Source organism: Micropterus dolomieu, linkage group LG01, assembly GCF_021292245.1.
Source record: "Micropterus dolomieu isolate WLL.071019.BEF.003 ecotype Adirondacks linkage group LG01, ASM2129224v1, whole genome shotgun sequence".
NCBI lineage: Eukaryota > Metazoa > Chordata > Actinopteri > Centrarchiformes > Centrarchidae > Micropterus > Micropterus dolomieu.
The window spans coordinates 42,989,617-43,006,058 of NC_060150.1; the positions used below are offsets into that span (position 1 = coordinate 42,989,617).

The 16,442-nt window shown below is 41.3% G+C and overlaps 1 pseudogene; it reads right to left on the reverse strand.

Annotated features, from left to right (window-relative positions):
• Positions 1–720: 720 nt before the first annotated feature.
• On the reverse strand, positions 721–11,916 carry LOC123982599 (annotated as a pseudogene).
• Between the last annotated feature and the right edge of the window lie 4,526 nt (positions 11,917–16,442).

Sequence of the window (16,442 nt, forward strand, 5' to 3'; positions counted from 1 at the left end):
CTGCCTCTGCTGCCTCCTCTGAAACTGTGATATTCGCACCACACTATGTTTTCTGTCTTTTTTTTTTTTTTTTTTTTTTTACATCAGACACAGATGAAAGAGAATGCTGCATAGTGGAAGCATATGGAGTCAATTTCTCTGATGCTCCACCACCACCACTATACCACCACCTCCCGCCACCCACTGGCTGTTAAAGCTGCATGCACGCCTGCCCAGTGACTCTGGGAGTGGAAGAGGCACCGCTATGATTAATATCGCTTTGCTCAACTCTCACAGCAAGGTCATCAGCAGCCATCTGTAGCCTATAAGGCAGTGGAAAAACCCTAATATCCATTTAGATTTGAACATCCCATTGTTTCTCGGCGCTTACATGATTCAGCCCAGTGCACTGGCAAAGTGGCTGGCACGTACACGGGCTGCTCTTTTAAAGTTGTACATTACATTGCACCATATCAAGCCTGCGCTGCTCTGTTTGATGAATTCACAGGTAACTGTTGGAATACAAAAGCACCAAGTTTGTGGGTTTCATGTTCATGCCCAAAATAGCATCTTCTCTGACTATGGTGAACTGTAAATGAATGTAAAGCTGCTTCATCATTTCTAGCAGGATGACAATTTATTCTCCTCTCATCTAGAGGGCAGTGGAGACCCATGTAAAGAGCAGTGTCTCCGCTGGGATTACAATACATAATGCAGAATTCTCACCTCACTCTCTTTGTATATCTTTTCTTCTGAGCCCCAAGTTACACAGCCGAGGTAACCGTTGGCATATACGTGAGATTTTCCCTGCATATGTCTTATAAAATATTACACTATATGTAATTAGCTTTTGTGGATTTTATTAATGTGAGGGCATTAACTTTGCATGTATCCCACAGACAACTAACCCTGTATAAGAAGAAGTTTATGTGGGGGATGCTGTTTGAATTTGTGTGCGTGCAGGGCCTGCAGGAACGGGAAGGGCTGGAGACCGGCAGTCTGGGGTTGCATATTGAGATCAAAGGAGAGTAAGTCAGACATCAACATCTGTCTTCCCCCTTGCCAAATGAGTAGGACCAACTGCTGACAACAGTTCAGATAAAAGATGTTGCTTCATTGTGCTTCACAACAGGGATCTCGCTTTCCATGGCTGCTATCACTGGTCTATATTTCGGGTTGACAGTTGTTGTGATGGCACTCTTGTAGATGGGGTTGTCACTCTGCAACAGAGTGGAAACAAGTGTCATGCTACATGAAGGGATTAATTTTGTGTCACATTACCACTGATAAATTGAAGGCATTAGTGATCAAACTTGATTTTATTTTAGAGTCTAGAGTTGTCTTGAGTTACACGTACAATGTAGAATGTTTAATTTTAGAGCTAAACATGTATATGTGGCTATTTTAAAAAAAAAATATGTCTCACGCCTTTCCTTAGCTCTTATTGTATTTTCCTGATTCTTCTGTACTTACCAGCATGCTCTTGTTTTCCTGTGTCAGTTGTCAAAAAGGTCCCTGCAGCAATGTCACCAAGATACATTCCTGCATTTATTGTACAGCCCCTGATTGACAGGGACTGTCAGAAGGGTTTGTTGGGCAGGGCTCACCCTGTTCCAGCATCTCTGCTCCAGCTCTCTCTGGAAGCGGGGAAACTCCCTGCGGTCATGGATGCTGGTGAGTAGTTTCCATAGCAGCAACAAAGCCACACCCAGCACCACAACTGATAGCACTGCGGTAATCAGGATCACGTTCGGACCTGATGGGCATTCTTGAGAGACAGAGGAAACAGACTGTCGATATTCCTTCAAAAAATGCACAGTATTTCAGATTAATATGCTTGTTAAATCTTATGGTGGTGAGTGCAAACATCATTAAGTAGTTTTTCTGTTGAAGCCCTTCTTAAAGATACATTTTTACATTAAGAAAAAATCCCTAGAGCTGCTCAAACTGTCAAAATGTATTATTGATATATTGGTGAAGTCATAAAATCCTAGAGAATCTGGTCTGCCTACCTCGTTCAAGAGCTACATAAACGTGGCCAAAGTCTTCTCTTTGTCCAGTCCTCAGCAGGAAGTGCACTCTGCAGCTCTCTGTGTCCACTTCCATACACCTTTGAAGGCCCAGAGAGGGGGGCACTGTTGCTAAGACACCAGCCTGACCTACCAGAGTGAGGTTCAGGTGTGCACGCCTCGTCTCACACTCCTTTGGATTCATACCCAGTGAGAGGGCCTTGCACAAGATGCATTCTCTGTGGAAAAGAACTATCAGTGTAATCAAAATTGAAACAGTATTTAGAAAAGGACGGCAATGAAAGCAGGCTGAGTTCTCTAATATATTTTTATCATTAAATATCCAGTAAAACCTTGATATACTCCATATGAATTTTCACTTGCTAGAGCTGAAAAGGTCATGGTACGTGTGCAAGGTGCAGACACTGGGGCAGGAAGGACAAAGCTCACAAGTTGGGCCTTGGAAGCGGGTGTCATGGCAAGTGCAAGCGCCACAGTGATAGTCCCCCCTGCCTACACAAATCTGTTTATCCTGAGACAGACAAGACTCCAAGGTGAGAGGGCACTCACACGCTTGACCACGAAACGCTGGGAGACACGTACACACCCCGCAGACACACCTGCTGTGCCCTGGGATATAACAAACATGTCAAAAGAGTATTATTTCATCACCTCTTCGATTGTGTGACACATCTTATCTGACAGTGGTTGTCTATGTGTTACCCACACCTCCACACTGCAGTCCTTGGTACTGATCACAGCTGAAATCACAGCATTCACAGAACTGCCCATAGTAAGCGTGGTTGGCATTACTGCTGCTCTTGCGACAAACACACTCTCCGTGTCCGCCGCACACTTCTGATTCTTATCACGCCAACAAACGTATGAGTCAACTGCATTGCTCGGCTCTGCTAGATCGCATTCACACAATGTTCCGACCCGCCCCTCTTTACACCTCTAACACATAAAACAAATATATGTTGCTTGATTTTGTCCTGAATAACCTCAAATTAAGCTTATTAGCAAAATTGATGCCATTCAAGCTACTTCACCTACCTGCATGTGCCACGCTCCAGAGTGCCGTTGCCATGACTACGTGAAGGACTGTGTGGGACCAGGGCCTTTTGTCATGAGCACTCGTATGTGGGGCTCAGCAGGACCTCAACCTCTTCACTATAGCCTTGGGGCTTAATAATAATACGGGGTTGTCTTTGTGAGGCAGTCACGCACAGAGGTGCTGTAATGCTTATATTAAAGCTCACCTAGAGGGGAGGTGAGAATTCCTTGAGCACAATTATAATGCTCCACTAACGAGGTAATCATAATTAGCATTAGCATCAATGGCCACATGCTAACAGAAGCACTTACACTACCAACCACACACAGAGCAAGCCACATGCCTACACAACTCATCACCTATGGAAATGTTGGAGCACTTCCACCCCTGCTCGCTGCATCTCGGCTTGCGGTGCTTACAGTGGGAAGTTTAGGAGATGTGATAGCCCGGTGGCAACTTGCTGTTCTCCGTAACAACCTCAGAGGTCAGTGCCTGCAGTCAATAGAGCAGTTAACCCCTTAAAGATGAGAAGGTGTCAGCAGGCAACACACCTGAGGGTAATGACCTTTGTGGGAAGGGAGTTTCTGCCTCACTTACATTATACGCTTCGACTATTATCTGCAGGATGTTGTGGGAGTTGCTGGAAAGACTGCACATTTTGGGAGGATGCTTCTTAGGCCCTGCAGCAAAACAACAATATCCTCAACATAGATGAATGAATATGTGCTTATTGACAGTCTGCCAGCTGATTTATATGCTACTCTTTCAAGCAACCCTTCCGTACATGTGGTGTCAAAGCACGGATGCTTGAATTGGAAATCACCCCGTCTGATGGATGAAAGTAGTCTATGGGAAAGAAGTTGAATTCGAATAAAACCCCTTAAAAAACAACAACTTAAATGTTACCACTTTTGATTGATCTCCACAAGATCCATGTAAATGTCAAAGGATAAGTCTGTTGATTTTTCTGTTATGTGATCAGAATAAGTATTTCTCTGTGTTGATATAGCTGCCATAGACGTCCACTGTTGTCTAAAAAACTATTAAAAACACATCAATGAGCCACACCGTTGCACTGGGTGACATGTCATTACATTGCGCTCAGGCATTGTAGTTTATTGTGATTCAGTCCTACATATACCGTCCTGGTGCTGTAAATACCCACTAGAGCACCAGATGTGCAGCTGAAAGCGGTTTCCAACAAATACACCATTTACTGTTTGCTAATTGTTTTTGAAAATACTAGTCTTAACACATTGTTAGTTTTAATCTTTTCATGGTATTTATTTGACAATAACAAAAATGCAGAATATCACAAGACTTGACCTTTTATATAGTGTGCAGCCTAGCTAGTTTCAGATTTGATTTGCAGCCATACAATTAAGAAACACATAAATCATGATGTTCTTCATTGTAGTCAGATTCAATAAATACTTATTTACATCTTGGAAAATTATGTAAAATGATAGGTTCAGATGGAGCATTAGTGAGATCCATTAAGGTATCAGGAAGGTTTGTGAATTTAGCATATTCTTTGGGGAAAAGCTCCATAAAAGTGGTTAAAGGGTGAAATCCTTTCTATACACTACAGCACAATTGCACAAGTGGCACAACTGTGGTGCCGCCACTTTACTTCCGCCCACTTTCCTGGATAGAAAACAACTCTTCATAGCACCAAAGTATGCATTTATGAAAAATGGATGGATGAATAATGAATGAACAGAGAGAGTCACTGCTGTACCTCATACAAGTGAGTGACCTCTACGGTGACAGCGAAGATGGTCTGGATGTTCTTTCGTCTCAATGTTTCGGCGATGTGAGCCACTGAAGGATAGTCCTGACAGAGGGGAGTCAGGGCAGATGCAAAATGCAATGCATAACACTCAGGTGAGAATGTATGTGTAATCAGTAGTTAAGCACACTCTCCCTCTTCCCTCTATCGCTGTCCTCCCACTTTCCCTCCCATCTAACATCTCTTTTAATCGCTCATTTCATTCACTCTCCCTGACAGATTTTCCATTTCCTCCAAATAGATAAATAAGTACCATTCAGAGAGGAGTAACACCAGAGCCTTGCACATCAATTTTCAGCCTTGGGTGGCCATTTATCCAGACAGAAATAGATAAGAGATAATAATGGATCTATATTCACTCCACCTGTCAACTGCCTGGACTGCAATGAGGTCAAGACACATAACACTCCCATGAACTTAATGAGAGAGCTATATGGATTGTTTAACACACAGGGACAAAGATATACACTCACAAGCAGGTAAATAGACACAGACACAGACGTAGCCATCTATACACACACACACACACACACACACACACACACACACACACACACACACACACACACAGTGAGATTTAGAGATGAAAGCTTTGGTTTGGATTACTCCACAAACACTCCAGCTGTTTCCCATCAGGGTGTGCCTGTCAGCATCTTCTTTACCCAGGGAATTGTGCTGTTGATTCTGACCTTTAAATCACTGTCTTTGACTTCTATCTGCAGCAGCCTGGACCTCTATTTCACTGCTAGGATTGCAGATGGGAATCAATTTAGCACGCGCTGCAATATCTGGTCCATAGGATAAGCATTGTATGCTCCTCTGGACCACTGCTAGCCAGTACATGCAACAGAGTGAAAACACACAAACACACACACATCCCGCTGTGATGGTTTGTTCTGCTGAGCTAAAGCTTTGGTCTTTGTCTGTGAATATAAGCTTGAGATATCACAAAGCTGCATTCATCATTTTTTTACCCACAAGAGAAAAGAACGTGAAAACAAAGCAACCCACAAAAGTAAGGCTAAAGTGTTAGCACACAAGTACCTGCTAACACAGCAGCCAAAGAGCAACATTATTATCCCATTAAAATCGTGTTTCTTTCCACCAAATGAATGGACGTCTGGTATTTACTCTCCTTTCCGGTCTTGTTTGATGTCTATTAACTCCTGAGAAAACTGTCTTGATCTTTAGCTGCTAGATGTTCAACTTCTTTTTAAGCTTGTTGATTACTTTGTCTGCTGTTTGGTTCCTGGCAGGTAGTCTAGCCTACTGGGCTTTTAAGAGGTTTTTCTCTTTTACTGCTGAAAATAGCTGCTGCTAGAGCTGGAAATTGGGTTGATGAGAGTGATAAAACTTAACCATGCAGTAAATTTGCCAAAAACTAAACAAAACAATGAACTAAATATGGGTATTAAACCTCAATACAAGTACCAACAAGTTTTGAAAAACAGAAATGCTACTTTTGCTAGCAACCTGACTCATATGAACAATAAATTTGCTGTATTTTAAGCGTTTATATAGCTGCTTGTGTTTAGACACATGTAACTTTTGAGAACTTCTTTTGTCAAGGGTTTTATTTTCATGTTTTATATACCTCAAAGTCAGGAAATCAGAATAAGTATTGTTTTGGTACTGGCATAAAAACCCAGGAGAGCTGATGCAGAGCTTGATAATTATTTTCTCTAGATTATAAAAATGGCCCCTATGACCTTACACATAGCCATTTAACAGAGTGTTAATATTAAAAACAAATTGCTAAATCAGGCTTTAAAATATTTCTAAGCTTAATACCAAACCTGGGAATTTGCGCTTGTGTACACATTTTTATATATGACACTTTAGTGAGACTTTACATCGGCGGGCAGTACATTGCCGCCAAGTTTTCCATCTCCAGCAAAGTGGAAGCCAGCATCAGTAGAAAACACCAGCAGACGAGTCACATTCTTTCAGCCGATCCGCTCCTACAAACGAAGAACATCAAACAGTCAATAAACTGCCAATTGGCAGCAAATGGAGCACCGTGACTGATATAAGTATTTCTGACAGGCTTTGGGAAAAGAATTACCTTTCTGCTTTTGTATTTAATCAAATGACTGTGGATGAGTTATAATGTATTCCTTCATGCTCTTTAGGGCTTAAATCACTCAAACCAGTCATTATAAAATTATTAAAATCAAATTTCCATATTGTTATTGAGTTTAAAATACACCCAAAACTAACTGGTGCAGTTTCCCAAAGGAAGATTAGTATTCTGAAATGCTCCTCTCATCTATTGTCTGCAGTCTTTGCACTTCCTCCACATAAACGCCCACCCAAACGAAAACAACAATCTCAGTATTGCAGTCCTGCTCCCTGCTGAGCTTCCTTGCATTACCTCACACACGGCGGCCTGCATCACGGCATTCAGCCCTCCCTCTGGTAAATCCAGGTTTTGCCCGAGATCTGCTGCCCCCCCACTGCCTCTGTGAAGAGGCTTCCATTGGCGGTGAAACTCAGGACATGGTGGTAGGTGAAAGGAGGGGCGCCGGGCCAGGGCTCCTTCCTCTTACAGAGGTAGCTGAGCATGTCCTTCACAGTGCTGATGTACGGCATCACAAATGCACCAAAGCCTTTTGGAGAGGGAATGAATGGAAAGGGGGTAAGAGGTAGCGCAAAGTTTTGAGAAGCGATTTTGTGACTGAAGGGTGGAAAGTGAATAAGTAATGCTCTCCCTTCTCTCAAAAGCTACCAGTTGTCCTTGAGCAAAGCGCTTAATCCCCAATCGCTCCAATAGTGCTGCTCAGTGGCCAGTAGTAAGATTATTATTGTACCGGGCAGCTCCCAGGTGTGTAGCTGTGTGAATGTGACACAGGAGTACACCATAAAAAGGAGTATGGAGGTATAAAAAGTTAAGACAATTTATGTTAGCCTACATTTCAGGAGAGAAGGAAATGGAAACTGAGGCAGACAGACCAATTCTAAAGTCACTGGTAGTATTCCTCATCTCTTCCATAAGGTCAACTCCCAACTTCTTGATATTGGGCAGGTCGTCCTCCATGGAGAACGATAGATCCATCAGGTGATACAGGTCTATGGGGTAGTCCTCCACACGTCACCTCAAAGCTCTGGGGTTCACCTACAAATTGCAAATGTGGTAATTTCTTTGGAAACATAATTACACAGCTGTAACACTAAGGACATGTCCTGGGTTTTTGGATTTGTTACTGTCTTGATGAGGAGTTTCTACTCACAAATCACATACAGTAAGTTTTTAAGGACATTTGTTTAGAGTCTGTATTTTTTTAATTTGAACATTTTCGGCCAACAACTGAGTTACAGTGATTTCTTTATATTTTCACAGAAAGTTACTATATGTAATAGCATTTAGACCATCATGTAGAGAGATACAGTTTTAATTTGACAGTTAATTCATAAATAAAATGTGTAGTGTAATGTAGTTGTTTCTTTGAGGGGTAGAAGGTTGCTGGGGGATCCATGAACTCAGTATTTCTAGCTGTGCCATTCATCTTCCGCCATTTATCCAGTGGCAGCAGGCTAAGAATGTTAGTCCAGACGTCACTCTTCCCAGCAGTGTTTTCCAGCTCCTCCTGGGGGATCCTGAGGTGTCCCCAAGCCAGATGAGATATATAATCTCTCTGATTTACAATCAAATTAAAATCCATCTGGAAAACTGCCACATATATAATTTTGTAATATTCCATATATCAGTCACATGGTAAAACAACTTGTTTAAGATGAATGTGTACTTTCTATCTATACCGTAGTTTGCCGTAAAGCCTGCTGCTTCTGTTTGCAATCAGGAACGTTGCTTCTTGAGCTAAAGACTCTATGAGGTTAAGCTATGTTATTTCCAGAAGAACTATGTCCTCCACTTCACTGAGGTGTGGAGGAAATCTCATCACAATTGATTACAAAACTCAATTTCACTCTACAACTTGTTGTATTGTGACAATAAAATCTACCTACCTACCTACCTACCTACAATTGACTCAGGAAATTGACTTTCCTGAGTCAGCACAGTCCATGTGTTAAGAAATCACCTCTTCTGGAAAGTTATCCATATACTGTCCTTTAATTAGTTGGCAACTGCTTTCCAACTGCTTTTCTATGTGACTTCTTTGTGCCTGAATTTCCCCAGACCTCCGTGAGCCTGATAGACAAAGATGAATGAAATGAAAATTTAATTATCATGCATATTTGTCAAAAACAAAGGGGGTGTATACTTTTTTTTTTTTCCAACATGGAAAAACACCTCCTGCAATGGACTGGCGACCTGTCCAGGGTGTACCCTGCCTTTGCCCGATGCCAGCTGGGATTGGCTCCAGCCCCCCGCGACCCTTTACGCAGGTCAAGCGGTTGACGATGGATGGATGGATGGGATGGAAAAACACCTACCTGGCCTGAGGTACAGCAGGATAGTCTGAGGCTGGAGTTCAGTGACCTTTCTGTGCTGCCCATAGTGTCTTTGTTCTTTAGGATGGGAGGTGATCTTTATAAGGACAGTGGAACCTCTGGGGTCTTCCAGGCGAGCAAAAGGACAGCCCCTCCTCAGCAGCGCCCCGGCTGTGTCACAGCGTTCCCATACGTGCTGGCCCACTTCTAGAAAAGGTTTAGGTCGAGTTCAGTCCCTTTTAAACAAACTCAAAAATGAAAATGGAAGATACTAAGACAGCTAAGACTAAATGACATACTATAGTGCAAAATGGCAATTTGCATAAAGAAATGATGTAGACTACAGACTATAGACAGGGTGTGAATGCGATAATGAAAGGTGTGTATGTTTTTCAGTGTTTGCTCACAGCTGCATCTTTCCATTTGCATATAAAGTTATCAACACTTTAACACTCTTATATATATGATGGCCTACTTCAGCACTTAATTTTATTGTGTTTATGTTGGGACAACTTACATCAAGCTTATATTATTTTTCAACACAACGTGTCAATAACAAGATAAGATGATTCAAATGTAATGTAAATCATTTTTAACATATGGTCTCCAGCAGGGGCAAGTGTTTTTTTTTAGATTTTAGATCATTTTTCAACTACAGTCTCAATTTTGAAACATCAAAATCATAACTATCTGTCATCAGTTATCAATACTTATGAGGACATGCCTTTGCATAATATGCTTAAAACCTTGATTGAATTATCAATTTGTCTTTTAAATTCTCCAAATAATAAATAAATTAAATAAATTACTGATTGCACATTTAAACAAGGAATTAATTTCCAAATAATTCATAGCCTTTCCCAAAAAGCATTTCTCATATAAAGGAACTGAACTAAGAAGCTTTTTCATGGTTCCATAGTGTGCACAGGGGTGTCTCACCTGTGATCGCTTCGCAGAGGATGGCTGAGTGTGTTTCCGAGGTCACTCACCTCCTCAGCACACCAAGCACAGTGTGGCCCTGCTGCCAGACACTGGCCACAGCTCATGACACCCTGACCTTGACATTCGTGAGCTGAATGGAACAGAAACCCGCCAAAAGTTACACTTTTCCACTGCATTAATCTGTGCAAGAGACATTTTTTATTTTCACATCCTGGTCTGGTATGTAGAGGTTCACTGTGGGAGTATTTAGATTAGATCCGTTTTTCTTTTCCTCTCATTTTTTGTTCTTTAACTGTGTGATTGAAATACAAAAGCCCCCACAAAACTGTCAGCCATAAATGTCCACTTTTGTTGTCAATTGCCCAGCAAAAGCACTTTCACAATTTACCACTTGAAAACCATGTATATCTTGTACTGTCCTTGATTTTCCATATCAGAAACCTCAAAAATGTAATTATCCAATTCAATCTTCAATGTCAGACATCTTGACCGAATACATCAATTCCTGATCTTAAAGTAGACATTATGGAAAATATGCTAATTTGCAATCTTGCCGAGAATTACATGAGAAGATTAATGCCATTTTCATATACGTACACTAAATATGAAGTTACAACCAGAAGGTGGTTAACTTAGCATAGCATGAAGCCTGGAAACAGGGGGAAACAGCTAGTTTTGCTTTGTCCAAAGGTAACAAAATCTACCTGCCAGCACAGCTAAAGTTCACTTATATCTGGTTTGTTTAAATTGTATAAAACCAAGGTGTGAAAATGAAAGGTTGCAGTTTTACAGGGAGGGTCAGGAGTAGTGACTTCTTGGAGTCCTGTCTTCAGCGTGAGATTGCCAGGCAAAAAGTGAAGACTTTAGAAGGTCACTGCTCCCCGGCAAGAAATGGAGCACAACCTCCTGTAAAACCACAAACTGACAAGCACCTTGTTACGTTTGGACAAAATCAGACCAGTTATTTCCCCCCGTTTCCAGTCTTTATGCTAAACTAAGCTAACCAGCTGCTGGCTCTTGTTTCAGATTTAACGGTCAGACATGAGAGAGGTATAGATCTTCTCATCTAACTGTCGACAAGAAACTGAATAAGCATACAGTTCCTTGAACTTCCTTGAATTTGAATCCAACCTGTTTCATTTTATCAACATGACGGTGCTGAAATGCCTCACAGAGAAATGAACACATGAACACCGCCTGCTATCCCATTACATCTAAATCTACACTTGCATTTAAAAAAGGGCCTCTCAGCCCCGAGGAGATGACAAGTGCTAATTTTAAGTGGCAAACAACTGGTGGGATCCAGGCTACAATCTAAATGAGAATTTCTGAGTAGGAAGAATAATGAGACAGTTTACTTTTATTGCATCCTCAATGAGAAAAGTATTGACCCACCTTGAGTTCCCGTGGCATTGTATCTGCAACACAATAACAGGACAGCGGCAAATAGCAGGCTCATCTGGAAAAAAAAAAGAGAAGGAAAGCAATTTTCTTACTAAAAACATGAACCATTCTTTCCTCTCAAATCATTAAGGTGGAGTGGAGTTGTAATTGCTGTTTAAGGAAAATAATCTCTGCACAGAGAAGCTCACAAAAGAAGCCAACATTTGATCTACTGGGTGTTTGGTTTATACAATAGAAATAAGAGGCACTTACCTTGAACAATTCAGCTGTGTGGAGACAAACATGAAGGACGAGGGGGTGTCTTCCCTCTTGGGGAGGGACCAGATGGTTCCTCTGTACATCCTGTTCAGTACATGATCTGGGGGACTCCACCATGACTCCCTCCCTCTGTTATCCTCTTTCTTATAGCAGCCACAAGAGGATCTGCCAGCTTATGTTTCAGGGTCCTGAGCAGCAAATGATCTCTTCAAGTAAGGCCAAAGATAAAGAGAATAAGTCCCTGGTTTTCTGCTGAGAAAAGCTGAAGAACAGGAAAAGACACTTTCTGTCATACTTGTCCTCATAGAGTACAGGGCTGGTGTTAGAGAGCAAACGCTATCTCTTTCAATTTTTGCTATGCTCTCTGCTTTCTCAATTGTTTGCCCTTGCTGACCACTGTATGAGACTAAAGCCTATACGGTATTGACCCAACTGCACACAAGCTAAATTAGTTTTGAGGATGTGTTTTTTGCTAAAAATCCACCTTACCTATGCAGAAGCTTGGAAATTTCCACATTTAGAGCCTTTAAACCTCTCTGGTCAGAACCACTACAAGGTAGAGGAGTCAAACAAATAATATGAAAGCTGATCCACAGCTGATGGCAGGTTTATTTGCATCCATCTGGTGGGTTTTGCAGCTTTATCCCACAGTCAGTACCCATGGCTCTGTGGAAATAAACTGCTGAATGATCACATATCATCACAGACTAAAACAATAGAAGGATTATCTGCAGTACTCTATTAAAGACTGGAAGTAAATATGTGGTGAATTTCTTCAAGATCAAGCAGCTTTCACTGCCCACTCAAACTGTAACTGCAGAAGACAATAGAATTAGTCAGTGTGCAAAAATTAGATGGACAATACATCGAAGCGACAGTTGGTTTGTTATTCCTTTGAAAGATTGAGATAGTGGCACTGAGAATGGAAAGATAACAGAAGGAAGAATAAAAAAGACCATTTTCCATTATTGCTGACTTCCATTTGGTTTAATTCAATTCATATTTCTTTATCAGTCTGTGAGTGGAATTTTGTTTGCCCACAGATAGTTCAGAGTAAAAAGTGCATAACAAATCACCTCTTCCTCGACCATGCAGTCAAACATAATTTGATTACACCAGATATGGAGTCAATTGCACAACACAATTCAAACAATTCAATAAAAAATATAAAGTTTTCTCACAGCCACATGAAGCCATGTCATTGTACGTTCAAAAAGTTACTGTGACTCATTTTAAAGTAGAATGTGGAGCTCTCCCTTTAAAGCACAAAGACAGAAGACCACGCACTGTTAACTCCAGCAATTTAAGGAGATTTCATCTTTGCCCACCAACATCCTACTTTAAGTACAGTGCTCTCTCTGTATTTCTGCTTGCTGACACGTTACCTCCTAAATGCACCAGCAGTTCTCATCTCCCTCCCAAAGGGACATTGATCTCAAGTCACTGAGTATGGGAAGCCATTTAAAGGCCTTGACAACTCTCCAATGCTCCCTGCTGGAGAAATAATGCGTGAGATTCAAATGACATTGTCCATATTCACATCTTAGACACTAAATAAAGCCTTGTATCTGTGAGATTCCAGTAAACTGTTTGTTTTTATTGGAACCAAAGTCTGATTTTACCAGCAAACCAACTCTATTAAAAAAAACAGGTCAAGGTCAACTTACTCTCTAAATCTCCAGAGAAAAATAGCAAGTTTTATTGTTTCCAAGGTCAAGCATGAAAAGCACAACTTTTTCCAGATGATTTAACCACATTTTTACAGTGTTCTACTAAAGCAAAAGCATATGCAAATTAGTGGACCTTGAGCTAAAGGTTCAGTGTGTAAGTTTTAGGCCTAGTCCACACGGACACCAGTACTTTTATAACCAGAGTTTTTCCTCCTTTCTACATGAAAATGCAAAAACACACTATCAAGCGCTGTCAATAACATGCCAAACCACCAGGCTGCGATATGACCCTAAGCACAAAGCAATGTTGGTGAATCAGAGCCTAGTAAATTCATAAACAAAGCAGGCAGTGGCGCACAATCTGACATCAAACACAGCAGATAACGGTGTAGGTACCAAATCTGTGTTGCCTGACGGATCCCTATCTGCACATGTGCAAAAGTGGTCCTGTCTGTCAAAGAAGATTAGCACAAATGTGCCTGTACACAATTACTTGTGTATCGTTGTCTGTTCTCATCTCAGGGTGTGAAATATTGACACTTTCAGAAAGCCTGACAAAGCGTTATTTGATGTAAAATGTACCCTTCAGGGTCTGTATGAGACACCCCCGGGTGCGTATGTATGAGACGCCCTGTCTAGACCGGAAGCACTAGTAGCTAGCTACATAGCTAGCTACATAGCCTTTAGTATAAAAGGCGTTGACAGCTTCCCAAAGCCCCTTACTCTTACCATAACCATCACAAGGGTGTGTGCCTAAACCTAAGTCAGCGATAAGTATGTAAAAAAAAAAAGTACTGATGAAAAAGGTTTTGCATATCTTAAGTATATTCCTATTACATCATAGTGGAAAGTTCAGTCTCCAGTGATTAAAAAACATTTTGTTATCTTGATTTAAAATATTTAGTTAGATCATTTTGAATAGGCAGATTTGCTATAACCTTCTTTGACTAACAGAACCACTTTTGTGCATGTGCAGAACAGATCTGGCAGTAAGGATTTGGCACTAACAAATGACGCGCACTCTGAAGGCAAAAACTACGGTTTTACTGTCTACACAACACTGCAACCGGCGTTTCTTAAAATCCTCACCCTGGCAGGGGTTTTCAAAAATATTCGGTTTCATTGACCTGATACTGCGTTTCTGTCTGGACGAACGGCCAAACTGTGTAGAAAAAGTTCTGGTTTCGAAAATACCCGTGTTCGTGTTGTGTCGTTCAAAGAACGTTTTGTTCATTTGACCTAATCTTGTATGTGACTCAGGAGGAACGGGTTGTCTCACTTAGTAATCCGTTCATTTTCATGCATGCGTGAATAGTCTTGGACTCTTATGTTCACTCGTCATACGGCAGCTGCATGGTCTCAGTCAGCACAGGAAACAGAACTGATTAGTTCACGACTCTCAACTGTGGGTCTCTGGGTTTGAGTCGTTCATTTTTCATGTGACAGCTCGGCTACAGGGCTGTGGTTAGAAGGCAGCACAGGAAGCAGAATTGATTAGTTCAGAACTCATAAGTGTGGGTCTCCGGGTTTGAGTCGTTCATTTTTCACATGACATCTTGGCTACTGTGGAGCAGGAATGAGCTAATCGTTCACCGCTCGCATGGGTTCTCCTCAGAGTCGGTCTTCACTCGGCAGGCTGAGTAATTGCCAGCACCAGGGAATTAGAGGCAAGTCGGTTGTCAGGTAACAGTCACCGGACTGATGACATTTAACAAAGCATAACGTTATTACAGAGCAGTGATGTTGTGCCATAGTTTTAACACAGCTGTCCCATAAGTTTAGTCCTGCTAGTGTTTACAGCTAACAGCTGATGACAGTTGTTCTGGGTCCGCTCCACTTCAGTGCCCTGACAGGGTTCTACTGGGAGCCGAATTACCACAGAGGTCATCTCCTCGCCAAAACAAATGGACCCGGTCATTAAAACATTAAAAGACAGCCTCATAGCAACGTTAGCGTTAGCCCTGTGGTTTGTTTTGATTACAGCTAACAGCTGATCCGGTCCACCAGAGAAGGCAAACTAACTTTTACTTTTTATTTATCAACAGAGCCGTGCTGTCGTTTCACCGCTCTTGACTGGTGAACAACCTGGCAATGTTTGAGATTATTATTTGTTAAAAAGAGTTAAAAAGTTTTATTCATCTAGTGTGTCAAGCTTATTACTTCAATATATTCCCCGCAAATCTGATGTTAATATATAGATTTTACCCATAGATAGGGACGTTAGGCTGTTGTATGAATGAGCACTTTAGAGATATAAAGATTGTAATTATAATTATATACATATATATGGCTGGTGTGGTAGTATACTCAGGAAAGATTGTGAAAATAGACGGATTTAGCCGGAGTAGTGGCTTAATTGAATATTGACAATATATGTTTCTGTGGTATTTCCATGGTTTGAATTTGTTTGTGGCTCCATGGGGCTTTATTGAACCATGATAGAGAATGATCAAGAGGTGAATTTGTGCATTAAACTTTGTCTATTAGAGCAAGCCAGACAGTCTTCTGTGTTTGAGAACTGCGCTGTTTTGTTAAAAATCGCCCACTAGAGGGCTGCAGCGCCGCAATAACCAGCCTAGTTAAAATGAACAAAATGACACAAAAAAAGATTAGTTCATTTTAATGAGAGATTTGGTGACTCGAGTCTGTCAGAAGAGTGACTTTTCCCATCTCTAGTTCGTGTAGACAGGACCTTAGTGGCGAAACTGTAACCAGCGACACATGGTGCAATACGTGATTTTGCATGAATCAAAGTTCTTCATACTTCTTCATGTCCCATGTACACTTTATTTGTCTTTTTGCAATAAAGATTTAAGGACGAAATAAAGAACGCCCAAGAGAGGCTACAGTGGCCAACACGCTCTGTCGGCTCTTGTGCTAAATAATATGTGTGGTCCTCCATTTGTCCAAATTTCACTTCTCTTCTTACTTCTAATATA